Source organism: Oncorhynchus nerka, linkage group LG27 (genome assembly GCF_034236695.1).
Source record: "Oncorhynchus nerka isolate Pitt River linkage group LG27, Oner_Uvic_2.0, whole genome shotgun sequence".
Taxonomy (NCBI): Eukaryota; Metazoa; Chordata; class Actinopteri; order Salmoniformes; family Salmonidae; genus Oncorhynchus; species Oncorhynchus nerka.
In genome coordinates, this window is record NC_088422.1 from 40950217 (window position 1) to 40964467 (window position 14251).

The window sequence follows — 14251 nt, forward strand, 5'->3', positions numbered from 1 at the left end:
ATCCTGATTGCTACAAGGCACTTAAATAATACTGCAAAAAAATTGGGATTTTTAAAACCTTTTTGTCCTAAATACAAAGCGTTATGTTTAGGGCAAATCCAACACATCACTGAGTGCCACTCTTCATATTTTCAAGTATCGTGGTGGCTGCATCATGTTATGGGTATGCTTGTCATTGGGAAGGACTAGGGAGTTTTTTTTAAATAAAAAGAAACGGAATACAGCTATAAGCACAGGCCAAATTCTAGAGGAAAACCTGTTTCATTCTTCTTTCCAACATACACTGGGAGATGAATTCATCTTTAAAGCAGGAAAATAACATATTACACAAGGCCACAACTACACTGGAGTTGCTTAACAAGATGACATTCAATGTTCTTGAGTGGCATGGTTACAGTTTGGACATAATTCAGTTTGAAAATCTATGGCAAGACTTGAAAATGGCTGTCTAGCAATGATCAACAAATCAACTTGACAGATCTTGAAGAATTTCTAAAAGAATAATGGGAAAATATTGTACAATCCAAGTATTTAAAGCTTTTTGAGACTTTTTGAGGCTCTTTGAGACCCTAAAATACTTACAGCTGTAATCACAACCAAAGGTGCTTCTACAAAGAATTGACTCAGGGGTGTTTGCTTATGTAAATGAGATATTTCTTTATTTCATTTTTAATACATTTGCTACATTTTCTAAAAACATGTTTGCACTTTGAAATTCTGGGGTATTGTGAGAAAATGTATTTTTATATTTAATCTATTTTGAATTCAAGCTGTAACAGAACAAAATGTGGAATAAGTCAAGGGATATGAATACACTGTATGTTCACTGGGTTTTTTCTGTGCACTGAGTGGTGTTCATTGAACTTTCTTCAATATCCTATACCAGGGTAGGGAGTTACTGCTGGTGCCAAAGCAATCAACACTATAAACAGATTGTTTTTAAAATCTGAAAAATGTGAGGCCATCAAAACATATGCCATTTAAAAATCTGCTTTGGTCATTATATTGCATCTTGGGAGGAAAAGAAAAGGAAGAGACATGGTATGACATGTTAACGCAGGGAATGTAGAGAGAGTTCAAACTGACTGAACTGCCTCAGTATTCCTTTCATATTGTATCATGATCATCCATCATTTATATCTGTATCAAAAAACAGGTCTTTGTACAATTGACTGTATATAAAAACGGACATATTTACAATACACAGGATAAAACATAATAGCTAAACAATATTTTTTGCTGCTTTAGTCAATTCTCAATTCTATTGCGACCCAATGCAATACATGTGAAATAAGTAATAAGTGTGCTCTGAGCCGCTATGTGTACATGGCAACATGTAGATACTCCAGTCTATGTTCCCTCTGTTTTCTCTTATCCTTTAACACACAAATACACGGTTTAGTAACAGGCTGACGCTGACCATTTCTGTGTCCCAAATCAGCCAAATGGCACCCTATTCCCTGTACAGTTGTGACCAGGGCCCATAAAAAAATAGGGTTTAATTTGGGACACATCCAAAGTCTCAACTCTAAATGAGACAAGCACTTTGATTATGATTTCCCATGCCAGAGTTCCACACACACCTTGTCCTTCTTAAACTCCTCATACTCTGGATTGTCGGTTGGTAGCTAGAGTCGGCATAGCAGACAAGAATTGGCCTGTAAAGATACACAGCAAAGGTTAGGATTCTCCAAGGGTTATATATTGTTCAGGTAAATAGTAAATTCACATCATAACCGACAGAATTGATCCGTGTGTGTGTCGATTTAGTGGCTCTCACCTTCCTTAACCAGGGCAGGATACAACCAGAGTGAAAGGGGTGTTTGCCGGGCATCTCCCGCACTGTCTCCTGCTCCTCAAAATCCAGCAGACACACAGGACACTTCAGCCCTTTGCTGGATGATGGGAGAGAGGGAGTTCAATCACAGACAATAGACTACACTTACAGACTACATTGGTTGTCGTGCAAGCAATTATAATGAATTCAAACTGAATATTTTTTAATAATCATAAATATTTTTTAACAGGGTGGATCAGCTTCAACATTGCAAATAGATTGCTTCTTCTATGAATGTAATATTCTGAATCATTTCCAATCCCACATATTGTTTTAAATAAATATATTATATTAAATATATATATTTAAAATGTTGATATTTAATGCAGGGCCGACAGACAAGTTTCTTACTTTCTCCCCCTTCTACTTGCTTTTTCCATTTTTTGCGGTAATGCTGCAATTAGTTGGTTGTAATTTTGGATAGAGCAGACATTTCCATATATTTTGTTAGTTTGCATGTGTGACATACTGTAACTCCACCAGTCCTTTATATGATATAACTTACCAAGATTACACCGTACATAAAAAAAAATCAATTTGAGTTAAACCATAATATATGTTGTGTCTTTTGTTAAGATATTTTATCAAGGTTTAAGATAAATGATTAAATAATTCTACCCATAAACTTAACCATTAGGATTATAGGTTATTAGATTGATTTAAATTGAATTGGTTAATGAACACATAAGAACTAAATTCATCCAACAATTTGGTCCTTCGAGCGGATTTCCAAATCTGTCCCTGTCGTCCGAAGGTAGCACGCCGAAAACCGTGCACGAGCGGGTCGTTGACCCGTAAATTAAAGACCTGGCCCCTGAATTGGGGTTCAAAGAACAGGCCGGTATATAGCTAAGGTCGACAGAGACGGTGACGGAATCTCACAAACATTGCTTTTCCCAGTCTTCAAGACCAGGTCAGTTAGCCTCTATTCTCGAATTTGGGGGGAATGATTTAAGTTATCTTTGATTTGATGTTCTAAAAATGTTTAGAATTTATCAATAATAGGAACTTCGCTATTCCAAACTGGTTTTGTGGGTTACCTGTATGACCAATGTACAAGGGTTTGTGTGTGGCAGGCCCGAAATGACCTGAGGTAAGGTGCGCTACCATAAATAAAATATCTTAATAGATCCGGGCCTTGCAAGCCATGAGGGTTATTAAGGGTGGGATATAGTAGGTGTTGTTAGATAGGACGGTTGTTTTGTACAAATAGAACAGCCATTAATTCAAAAGACATACCTAAATAAAGTCCTAACCTAAGTAGTAAAACAGGTGAGGATATAAACTAGGCTTGGTGAGAAAGAAAGGTCATTCTATGCGAACAGGATAACTGCACCTATTCAATACTGAAAGAAATAATATCCAAAAAAGGAAGAGAGGGAAACCTAATGTAGCGGAGTGAGATACGAGGATATTGGGGTACTTTCTAAAACCACCCGAGGTTAACTAGGGATGTATGGCCCCTGGGTAATAGCTTATAGTTGTGCAAGTGAGATATAATGTCCGATCGACAGTCAACGCTATAGATAAAGTTTCCAGAAAGGAGAAACACATATAAATTCATACACATAGATTGTAACTAGGTAACGGTAAACAACACATACATAGATAATAGAAATATATACACCTAGATTGTGAGAATATACTGTAGAATATAACTATAGTAATTGGATAGCGGTAGAAAAGAACACACACATAGAAGGTAAAAAGCACATACACATAGAAGAAGATGAGACAGAAAAAGGATTGGGCGGCTGTAAAAGGAAAAGGGGAACCCCAGGACAGGGGGCAGCGGTGGTTTTACAGTGGGCTGTAGATAGAAAACAAGAGAGAGAGAGTAAGGACAATCATCACCGGAGAGATGCCTTGACCTAGGGCTATTTTGGGGGAATTGTCTCGGTGCCGGAATTTGCGACTACAGACAATTATAATAATAGGGTTGTTGGCGGGGAGGCTCCGTCATTCCAATAGTGATGGTAGTTCAGTGGTTAAATAGCTGCCTTCCAAGCTTGAGACCTGAGTTTGGTTCACGGTAAATGCTCTGACTGGAATCTGAGTCTTTCATCGTAATTAAACCATTTGTATGTTTTGTCTGGAAAGATACGGTTGTTAGTGTTGGAATAAGATATAACCAGAACTTTCTTAATAGATTGTTTAAGTTAAATTGAAAGACCAATCCATTCTAAATAATAGCGGGGCGATGTCGTTGGAATACGCTGTCTTGCCTAAATATCCCGCTGGAATAACGTATTGGGAATGGAGTCGTATTCAAAATGCTGAATCACAGATGAGACAGTTACCTAAATCTAATGAATTCTAGATAATAACGAAGAGATAACTACTATAGAGTTGTGCCCATCGAAATGTTATTTTAACATACGTTCTAAACTTAGCGAAGTACATGGTACTTTTAAACTTTGGAGTAGAGAAGGTTGAAAAGTTTGGTTTTACTCTTACGATAGGATTAAAGCAGAACTCAGTTGGAGTAAGGGGTATATTTTTGCCTAGAGGCAGGAGTAAGAGAGTTAGTTGCTGTGTTGGCTACTAATTTTCAGGGTAAGTTGCTAGAGGCAGGTTGATTTGTTGTGTGATAACGTAAAACTGCGCCATTATGTTGAATACACAATAACGTTACTCAAATTGATTTGACCGTTGTTCAGGTACACTCTTTTCTGTACTTCTGGCAGTACAATTTTGATTTATTGATTGATGTTGTAAGTTCTATTCAAGATCCAACATTTGTGATTAATTGGGTTTGGCTTATCGAACCCTTACTACTGCTGCTGCAGTCAGCCAACAAGGCTGAGCGCCTGTTGCTGACATCACTCACAATGCACTTTTGCAGCCAGGCAATGAGGTTGTGACTGAGGGAGACATAGAAATGTGTTTGTGTCATTTAGAGGGAAAATGTGTGCATTATAGCTTTGAGTCACTTTTCAAAAGTTGCTAAAAGTTCCAAATATATTTTTAAAAGTAGCTGAATATTGTCAGGGTAGTCTGAAAAGACGCTAAAACTAGCAACAAAATTGCTAGGTGGCCATCACTGATTGGTGGCGTTCACTGGGCTATATTTGGCTATAAGAGAGGGAGGTCTGAATAGTTGTATCGTACAAGTTTTGTAATAGTTCCCGGTTATTGATTTTGGTTTGATTGAACAGGAAGTTAAAGTATACTAACAATAGAATTATACAGGTCCAACAAGGGGATTGCAGGCTGAGTTTATTTTATTTTAAGGGGACAGTGCAGGTTTATCACAGTTGTGTGTGTCTAATGGCAGGGTATTCCTATCAAGCATTTTTGGGAGACTATTTGGAGAAAGACTGAATGAGTTACATGAAACATTGAGGACATTTATAACTAATGATTAGAGGGAGTAGCTTTCCATTTTCCCAGAGACATGATATCTTAAAGGGGTACACTCAACATATGAAATATTAGAAGTTTTATTTTCTGAGTTCTAATTAAACACGTGGATTCTTTAGATAAAGGGTTCTTTAATATGTCTAATATAGTATGGAACATGACTGTAAAATGGTGGTATAACCTTTGACCTCTATCATGGCTTTCCCTTGTGGTCTGATCAGCCTCATGGGAGGGCCATTTGGATAATGAATTTGTGGTCATTTGGGATACTGGTTTTAAGGTAAATTAATTATCATGGAGTTTGTAGCTCTTGGACATAATTATAGTTTGAACCACAGAGGAGAAAGTGGAATTGAGGCAGGACAAATTATGGGGAGCGGGGGAATAAACTCTAGTGAGGAAGAGGAAGAGGTTTAGGGATTCTGTTGTGAACACTGACTGTGAAGGTTTCGAATTGGCTATTATTGATTTGGTATTACAACAGGAACAAAAATCCTATTTATCATCGATAATAAATAGGGGAAGATATGGTACATTGAGGTTTAGACAGGAAATATTTGAAGCCAATAGTGCAGGAAAATACATTGAGATAGAAAAATATAGATTTTATAAGCATTAAAATTATTTATGAAAAGAAATAAGTTGCAGTTCTTAGGGATGGTAAATTACTGTAGATAAGGTATCCCACACTATGCAACATATATTAAATTATTGATGAGACTGATTTTAAGGTTAACCCATGTTATTGTTAGATAAAATACAGTGGACTCCTGAAGGAGTGAGCTCATTAGTACAGAAAGGATATGATATTGTTAGCATTCATTTTGGCTTTATTTGACCATTAGAAGATTTTCATTTAAATCGTATTAAAGTTGACAGGGATTTAGGATTATTGCTGGATCGAGATAGGTTGATTAAGGTTATGTAAGGACTTTAGAGAACTGCCACCATAGACATGTTTCTTTTCTAAAATCCATGAGTTCAGATAAGGCCAAACAGTGAGACACTTAATATTTGGAAACAACACATAGTTGTTACAGACAGATAGGGGAAAGGGCAGACAGAGGAGCCCTCCCCGCACTGCTGAGACCTTGAAGGTTTGAGAGCAGAGAGGAGAAGGGGGCCAGGAAATAAGCAAGATAGGGGTGACACCGAAATAGTAGCATTGAATAGTGTCTGTGAAATAAGAAAGGAGAGAAAAGGGTTACTGTTTAAATAGATAAACATATATATATTTAAGAACATACAAAGCAGCACAGATACCTCTTAAACTAGATAAGACACTTGGCAATGAATTGATACAGGATAGACATGAATGGACGCCCAAGGGAGAATTGGACATGTGGAAAATGAAAGGGGCGCTCCTACACGATAATGTCAGAACATAAGGATAATTTACTAATCTTACCTAAGTCATTGTTTAGAGTAGGCAAGGTTGTTACCTGGGCAGAGCCAGGTATCAAAGGGGGGGGGGGGGGTGAGTTGTGGTCTAGGATAGGACGGGGCCTAGGGGGGCCTAGGATAGGACACTTTGTGGCCTATTGGATAATAAACTAATGTAAAAAAAAATCTAGCTAACAAGTAGGCATAGAAGTTAAAGATATAATCAGATAGAACAAATGAGAAACTATTTGTTAACCAAACCTGTATGTCCAAGATTTTATGCACTACAGGTGAATTACAGGAGGTGATTCACTCAATCCAGTCCCTGAGGAGAATAGACAGGAAGCAGCCCCATTGGGAGGGGTCATACCAAGTACTCCTGGTGACAGCCTTCGTGGTGAGAATACCTGAAAGAGCTACTTGGGTTCATATCACACACTGAAAAAGGGTAAGACACCCTGACACTGTCGAACAATCACAGTGTTAGAGAGGAGAACCATAAGCAACAGGGTTCGGGGATCATCTCTCTAATGAAGATTCCCTGATCCAGTCTTGTCATCCCTGTGGGCGTTCATAGAAGTGAAAGTGTGGGCTGGCCTCTAGCTGAGGATATGCTCTCCGGGAAAGGGTGGGGCTTTACAGGAGTGCTGATTGGTCTGAGCTGTCTTATTGTGGGAGCAATATTCCTAAATACACCAAGACCCATCCGAGAAGGCCAAAGAGGGAAACTTGACACATAGTTAGACAATGAGGATTTTGTTTTAACCTCTTGGTGTTATGGGGCAGTATTTTCATTTTTGGAGAAAAAAAACGTTCCCGTTTTAAATTGGATATTTTGTCAGGAAAAGATGCTAGAATATGCATATAATTGACAGCTTTGGATAGAAAACCCTCTAACGTTTCCAAAACTGTAAAGATATTGTCTGTGAGTATAACAGAACTGATGTTGCAGGCGAAAGCCTGAGAAAAATCCAATACGGAAGTGCCCAGGTTTTGAAAGCACTGCGTTCCAATGACTCCCTATTCAGCTGTGAATGTACCATCAACGAGCTTACGCTTTCTACGTATTCCCCAAGGTGACTACAGTATTGTGACGTAGTTTTACGCATTTCTGTTGAAGAATAGCCGTAGGCAGCCACATTGTGTAAGTGGTCACATGGTGGCTCCGAGAGAGATTCTCGCGTAAAATACAGAGGTAGCCATTACTCCAATCGGTCCTAATGAAAAACTAATTGTCCCGACGGATATATTATCGAATAGATATTAGAAAAACACCTTGAGGATGGATTCTAAACAACGTTTGCCAAGTTTATGTCGATATTATGGAGCTAATTTGGAATATTTTTCGGCGTTGTGGTGACCGCAATTTCCGGGCGATTTCTCAGCCAAACGTGAAGAACAAACGGAGCTATTTCGCCTACAAAATTAATCTTTTGGGAAAAAATGAACTTTGGCTGTCTACCTGGGAGTCTCGTGAGTGAAAACATCTGAAGTTCATCAAAGGTGAACGATTTAATTTGATTGCTTTTCTGATATCCGTGACAAGGTTGCCTGCTGCTACTAATGCTATGCTAGGCTATGATAAACTTACACAAATGCTTGTCTAGCGTTAGCTGTAAAGCATATTTTGAAGATCTGAGATGACAGGGTGATTAACAAAAGGCTAAGCTGTGTTCCAATATATTTCACTTGTGATTTTCATGAATAGGAATATTTTCTAGGAAGATTTATGTCCGTTGCGTTATGCTAATTAGTGTCAGATGATGACAACGGTCCCGTTCACGGGATGGGGTGTCACTGCAGGTTAAAGATTATTTTTATACCTAAAATACCTTTGTTTGTTTGTCGCATTATGTTCAGAAATCCATAGGAAAGAGTGGTCACAACAACGCAGACGGAAATTCCAAATAGTCTCCATAATGTCCACAGAAACATGTCAAACGTTTTTTATAATCATTCCTCAGGTAGTTTTTAAAATATATATTAGATAATATATCAACCGAGTGTGTAGGTTTTTCAATAACAGCGGGAGGAACAATGGCCACTTTACTCTGTAGCACAAAAACTCACTCTGAGAGCCCTCACCTATCCACTTACGCAATGTGATCTTTCACGCTCATTTTTCAAAATAAAAGCCTGAAACTATGTCTAAAGACTGTTGACACCTTAGGGAAGCCACAGAAAAAGGAATCTGGTTGATATCCCTTTAAATTGAGGATAGGCATGCATAGGAACAGAAGGGTTTCAAAATAAGAGGCACTTCCTGATTGGATTTTCCTCAGGGTTTCGCAATATCAGTTCTGTTTTACTCACAGACAATATTTGGACAGTTTTGGAACTGTAGAGTGTTTTCTATCCTAATCTGTTAATTATATGCATATTCTAGCATCTGGTCCTGAGAAATAGGCTGTTTACTTTGGGAACGTTATTTTTCCAAACATAAAAATAGTGCCCCCTAGCTTCAAGAGGTTAACCTAGCATAAGAGATCACTTGATCTGGATAAACCAGAAGTGAGAGTGGGATTGGGAAGGATGTCTCAGTGGAGTTCTATGTAGACCAAATGGGGTCTCTGACTCCTTGGCAAGCTAGGACTATGAGCCATTATGGAAGATATCTGTGCAAGTCCCTGTGTAGTTCATGGAAACAGGTTATAGCTTACACCGAGAGAGAGGGCTACATAAATCCACGTACCCTGTATGGAAGAAGATGGAGTGTAGTGAGGTAAGGGTTTCAGTTGATAACCTAGTGCCATTCCGGGTAGAAGAAGTTAGAGCAGATGATAGCTCTATAGTCAGCCAGAATAAAGCAGAGCCCCTGACAAAGCAGAAACTGACCCAGAGCCAAGGGCCGGTGTGGATAGTTCAGATGAAAGATCTGAAGGAAGTGATTGAGGTGGAAACGGGTTATGGGGATTCTAACCTATGGGTAGAATGGATTCAGTATAAAGCCAGATCAGTTGTGAAAGAAGAATGTTAGGCCTGTGCCACAGCAAAACCTCAGTTGATAACCATTCCCTTTCCATTTGATGGAAATGATTCACCCAGGGGAATGGCTTGTATGGTAAAGCTGTTCATGAAGGCAGGGAAACCAGACAATGACAGATGCATTGATCTGCATTATCTTTATCCCTATGTGTCCATCACATTCAGATTTCCCCCTTTCACAGTTACATGAGGACATTATTATTGCATGGCTCGCTACATCACACACGGATGGGACGTAGGGGAAGTAAGAACATGCAATAGGACAGAGAATGTTACAACCGACAAGACAATGAGGGACTTGACTGGCAGATGAAAAGGCCTGGAGTGGATGTCTGGTGATTTGTGGGGGTGTGAGACTGTGACCTAACCTGCCTACCATTTGAACCTGTAGTTGTGCACTAGTGCAGCTAGGCATGCTCTTTACCCTTACCCAGAGCCAGGTAGAAGAGAGAGAAGGAGTGCTCAGTCAAGATCTTTTGACAATAGAGTTTACATTAATAGCATTGGTGTTCCACAGGGGGTGCCAGACGAGTTCAAAGCAAGAAATCAGATCCTAGCAGGATTAGAGTCAAGTATTTTCTGGTGGTCCACTCTCAATAAGAATGTGGACTGGATCAATTATATCTATTATAATCAACAGTGCTTCATCAATTATACCAGAGATGCAATAAAAGGATTGGCAGAGCAGACTGAAGCGCTCAGCCTGATGGCTTGGCAGAATAGAATAGCCTTGGATATGTTACTGGCTGAAAAGGGTGGGGAGTGAATGAGGTTCGGAGCAGAATGTTGTAATTTCATTCCCGATAACACAGCTCCAGACAGATCAGGCCCTGGCAGAGAACTCTGGGTAGATAATGCTCTAACAAATTGGTTTGATAGTGTGTCTGGAAAATGAAAAAATGTCATGATCACTGTGTTTTGCACAACCTTCACCTGTGTGACTGTGTTAGTTTTGTGCCGATGTTGTGAGAAAGGTTCTCATTTCTAGGACTCTGGAGAAATCGATGACAGAATAGATGGTGAGATACGGACCGATTCCAAGCTCTGACTAGTGGGATGAAGAATACAGACTTCCAGGCCTAAGAGAAGGCTCGGTGTCTTTTAATTATGAGGAGCCAATTTTGGATTAGACTGTTTTCAATTTTTTATTAAAGGCTGTTCATTTCATGAAGATTATGATGAAGATCCTAAACCGGAAGTGTTATAATTGGATATGGGCGTAGAACAGTCATTGATGAGGAATTGAATATAAATACATGTATTGTTTTGGTATATTCTTGTATAAAATGAATGTTTCCATATAGTGTTTGATATGTCAGTATGAATTATTTAGTCATTAAGGGTGGATTGTTAAGATATTTTATCAATGTTTAAGATAAATTATTAAATAATTCTACCCAGAAACTTAACCATTAGGATTAGAGGTTATGTAGCATGAACAAGGAGTAATTAAAATGAATAAACACAGCTCCAACTACGTTGGAGGGGGGAAGAGAGGAATGCATGTGTGTGCCTAAAGTAAACAAAAATAATCCTTAACCTATGTTTAAACCGACTCAGCTATAACTCTGTGGCGATAAAATAAGACAGCGAGAGCCCCTCCAGGGTTTCCGTATCTGGGGGGGACTGGAACTGTCTGCTAAGTGGTATTAAACTGTGGTGAGACTTCAGGAGATAATCCAGATATAGTGTACGTTAGTGGGTTGGAATGGACTTTTGAATCTGCTTTGTCCTTGTCGGAGAGGAGGAGGGACATTTAAAACGCTATGACGTCATATGTGATATATAAACTGATGTACATGGTATTTTAACCAGCACTCTCGGGAATAAATGCTATTGGCTAATTTTGGTAGACTGGTCTCCGTCTATTTTATGCAAATAAGGATCTTACAAATTCTTAGAAACAGACAGAGTGATTTAAATTGAATTGAACACATAAGAACTAAATTCATCCAACACTTTTCTGGTGGATTGATCCAAAATTGCAACCGACTTTCTATGGCTTGTTTTAAAAACAGCAATATTTTGGAGAGGATATCATTTCAAATAACCGAAAGTCAGAGGTTGTAATCTGAATAAAGGGAAAAAGGCCATTCTTGAACACGGGTTGAGCCATTCTTACTAATCTGCTAGAGAACTAATTTGGATGTAAGTATAGCTTTTGTATGACTATCATTTAAAAAACAAGTCATTAGGTGTAGGCAAATAAGTAAACTGGGATATAAATAAAGAGTTAATCATGGTGATTTTCTTTCACAATAGACAACTATTTTCCATTCCATGGTAGCCAGATATTATCTATTTTTTGCTAACTTTCTATAAAATGTATTGTTGTGAAATAATTTCTTTCTTTCGGAATATAAATACTGAGTATGACCACCATTTTATTGGTAATGTACACAGTAATGTAAAAGTTGAATTTGTTTGTGATCCAATACCTCATATAGTACACTTATCATAATTTGTTTGTAATCCAGAGAGGTTAGGAAAATTATCTAGATCCTATATGAGGCTATGGAGGGATCCAAATTGTTTATTTAAAATAAAACATGAATCATCTGCGTGACACCTTTGTTTTTAAGACCTAGATTTCCAGCCCCTTGATATTATTGTTGGATCTGATTTGAATTGCTAACATTTCGATGGCCATAGTAAATAGATATGCCGATAGTGGACAACCTTGTTTTACTCCCTTTGACAGTTAATACTTTCTGAGAAGTAGCCAACTGAAATGAATTAACACATGAGACAGCACATTATTGTTGTCTCCTTTTTGAAGAGACAGTAGCCTATAATCCCCAAAGGTTTTTCACAGCTAAAGAGGGTAGTTTATGCAGGCAGCAGGGTTCACCTGCTTGCTCTGAGGATATGAGAACCACAGGTAAGGTTTGGACTGCTGTTTTAGCAGCTGGGGGAGGAAGATGCTGTAATATTCATATGTGTAAACATACTGAATTTTAATTGGATGCATTTTACCGCCATATCATACTGTGCCATCATTGGTTAAGACCACCCAAATGGTTAGGTCATGGTCAGTTTGATCCTGGTTGGCGATACGTGAACATGCCAGTTATAGCTAGCTAATAAAGAGCTACGTTAAGAAATATCATGTAGTACTGCATTTTATTATTTTGTACAAAGTGTGCAAAACAAGACAGATGCTGGTCCCAGTCTGATAGGTCAAATGCTCCTGAGTCAATGTCCAGGCCCTGCATCAAAGACCTACACAGAGGTCAACAGGCATTCAGTGGCAGTGATGCAAAATACAGACTGGATTGTGTTTTGCCAGAAGACACAGACCCTACACATGTATACACTGCACTTTGGGTCGGCATGTATACACTGCACTATGGGTCGGAATGCAATCATGTTTACATTAAGACACTGCGGAGCTGGCACGAGATATGTGTCGGAAAACTTACCTCAATGCAGGGATGTGCCACTGTGCTCTAAATGTTACCTTTATCCACACTGTTCCACCAGGAAGATTGAAATACTGCTAGTTTTCCTGGAAAACTGCCCTTTTCTTCCTCATTCAAGCCAAACCACTGAAGCCATTTTGGAATGGCAGTGCCAGTCAATCAGTTGTTCTAGGTGATGTGCCATTCGATAATGGCTGCAGTGGATCCTGCTAGCTAGCACGAAAAGGGCAATTTTCCAGGAAAACTAGCAGTATTTCAATCTTCTCGTTGGAGCAGTGTGGTTAAAGGTCAAATTTGGGGTACAGTGGCATATCCCATCACTGCATAGAGGTACGTTTTCCGACCCATATCGGTTTTCCGACCCAAACGTAATTGATTTATATAGCTTTAAATGGCTTTTAATAGATTTTACGTATTTCTATCAAATCAAAACTGGAATTTCTATTCAAAGCAAAGGTTGTAAAAGTATACTAGACATGTATAGAATAAATCACACGTAGTTTGATGTTTCTGTGAGAAACTGTGAATTTGTTATTGATTTATACCTCTTTTAATGGCATCTTATAGATTTGATGTATTTCTATTAAATCAAAACTGGAATTTGTATTCAAAACAAAGGTTTTAAAAGTATGCTAGACATTTATAGAATAAACCATCTCTATTTTTATGTTTCTGTGACATTCAATTAATTAGTTATTTATTTTTACAATTCTAAGAGGCTTTTGGCGATTGTCTGTTGAATGTCTGTTGAATGTCTGATTGTCACGGTCGTTGTATGGAGGAGACCAAGGTGCAGCGTGGTGAGCGAACATAACTCTTTAATAAAGAGAGAACACTGAACAAATCTAAACAAAACAACAAAACGTGAAGCAATATGGCTAGTGCAGAACAGGCAACTAGACATAGAATAACAACCCACAAAATAACCAAGGAATATGGCTTCCTAAATATGGTTCCCAGTCAGAGACAACGATAACTATCTGCCTCTGATTGAGAACCAATCCAGGCAACCATAAACATATAAACCCCTAGACATACAAAAACTCCAATACAATACGAAAACCCCTAGACAATATAAAAACTAAACAAACCACCCTTGTCACACCCTGACCTAACCAAATAATAAAGAAAACAAAGATAACTAAGGTCAGGGTGTGACACTGACCAACTTCACCTTGGTAGATATTTTCTCCTTGTTCTATCTGTGCTACACCACTGTCATTCTACCGGGTACCATCATGTAAAGTCTGTCCATCTGATC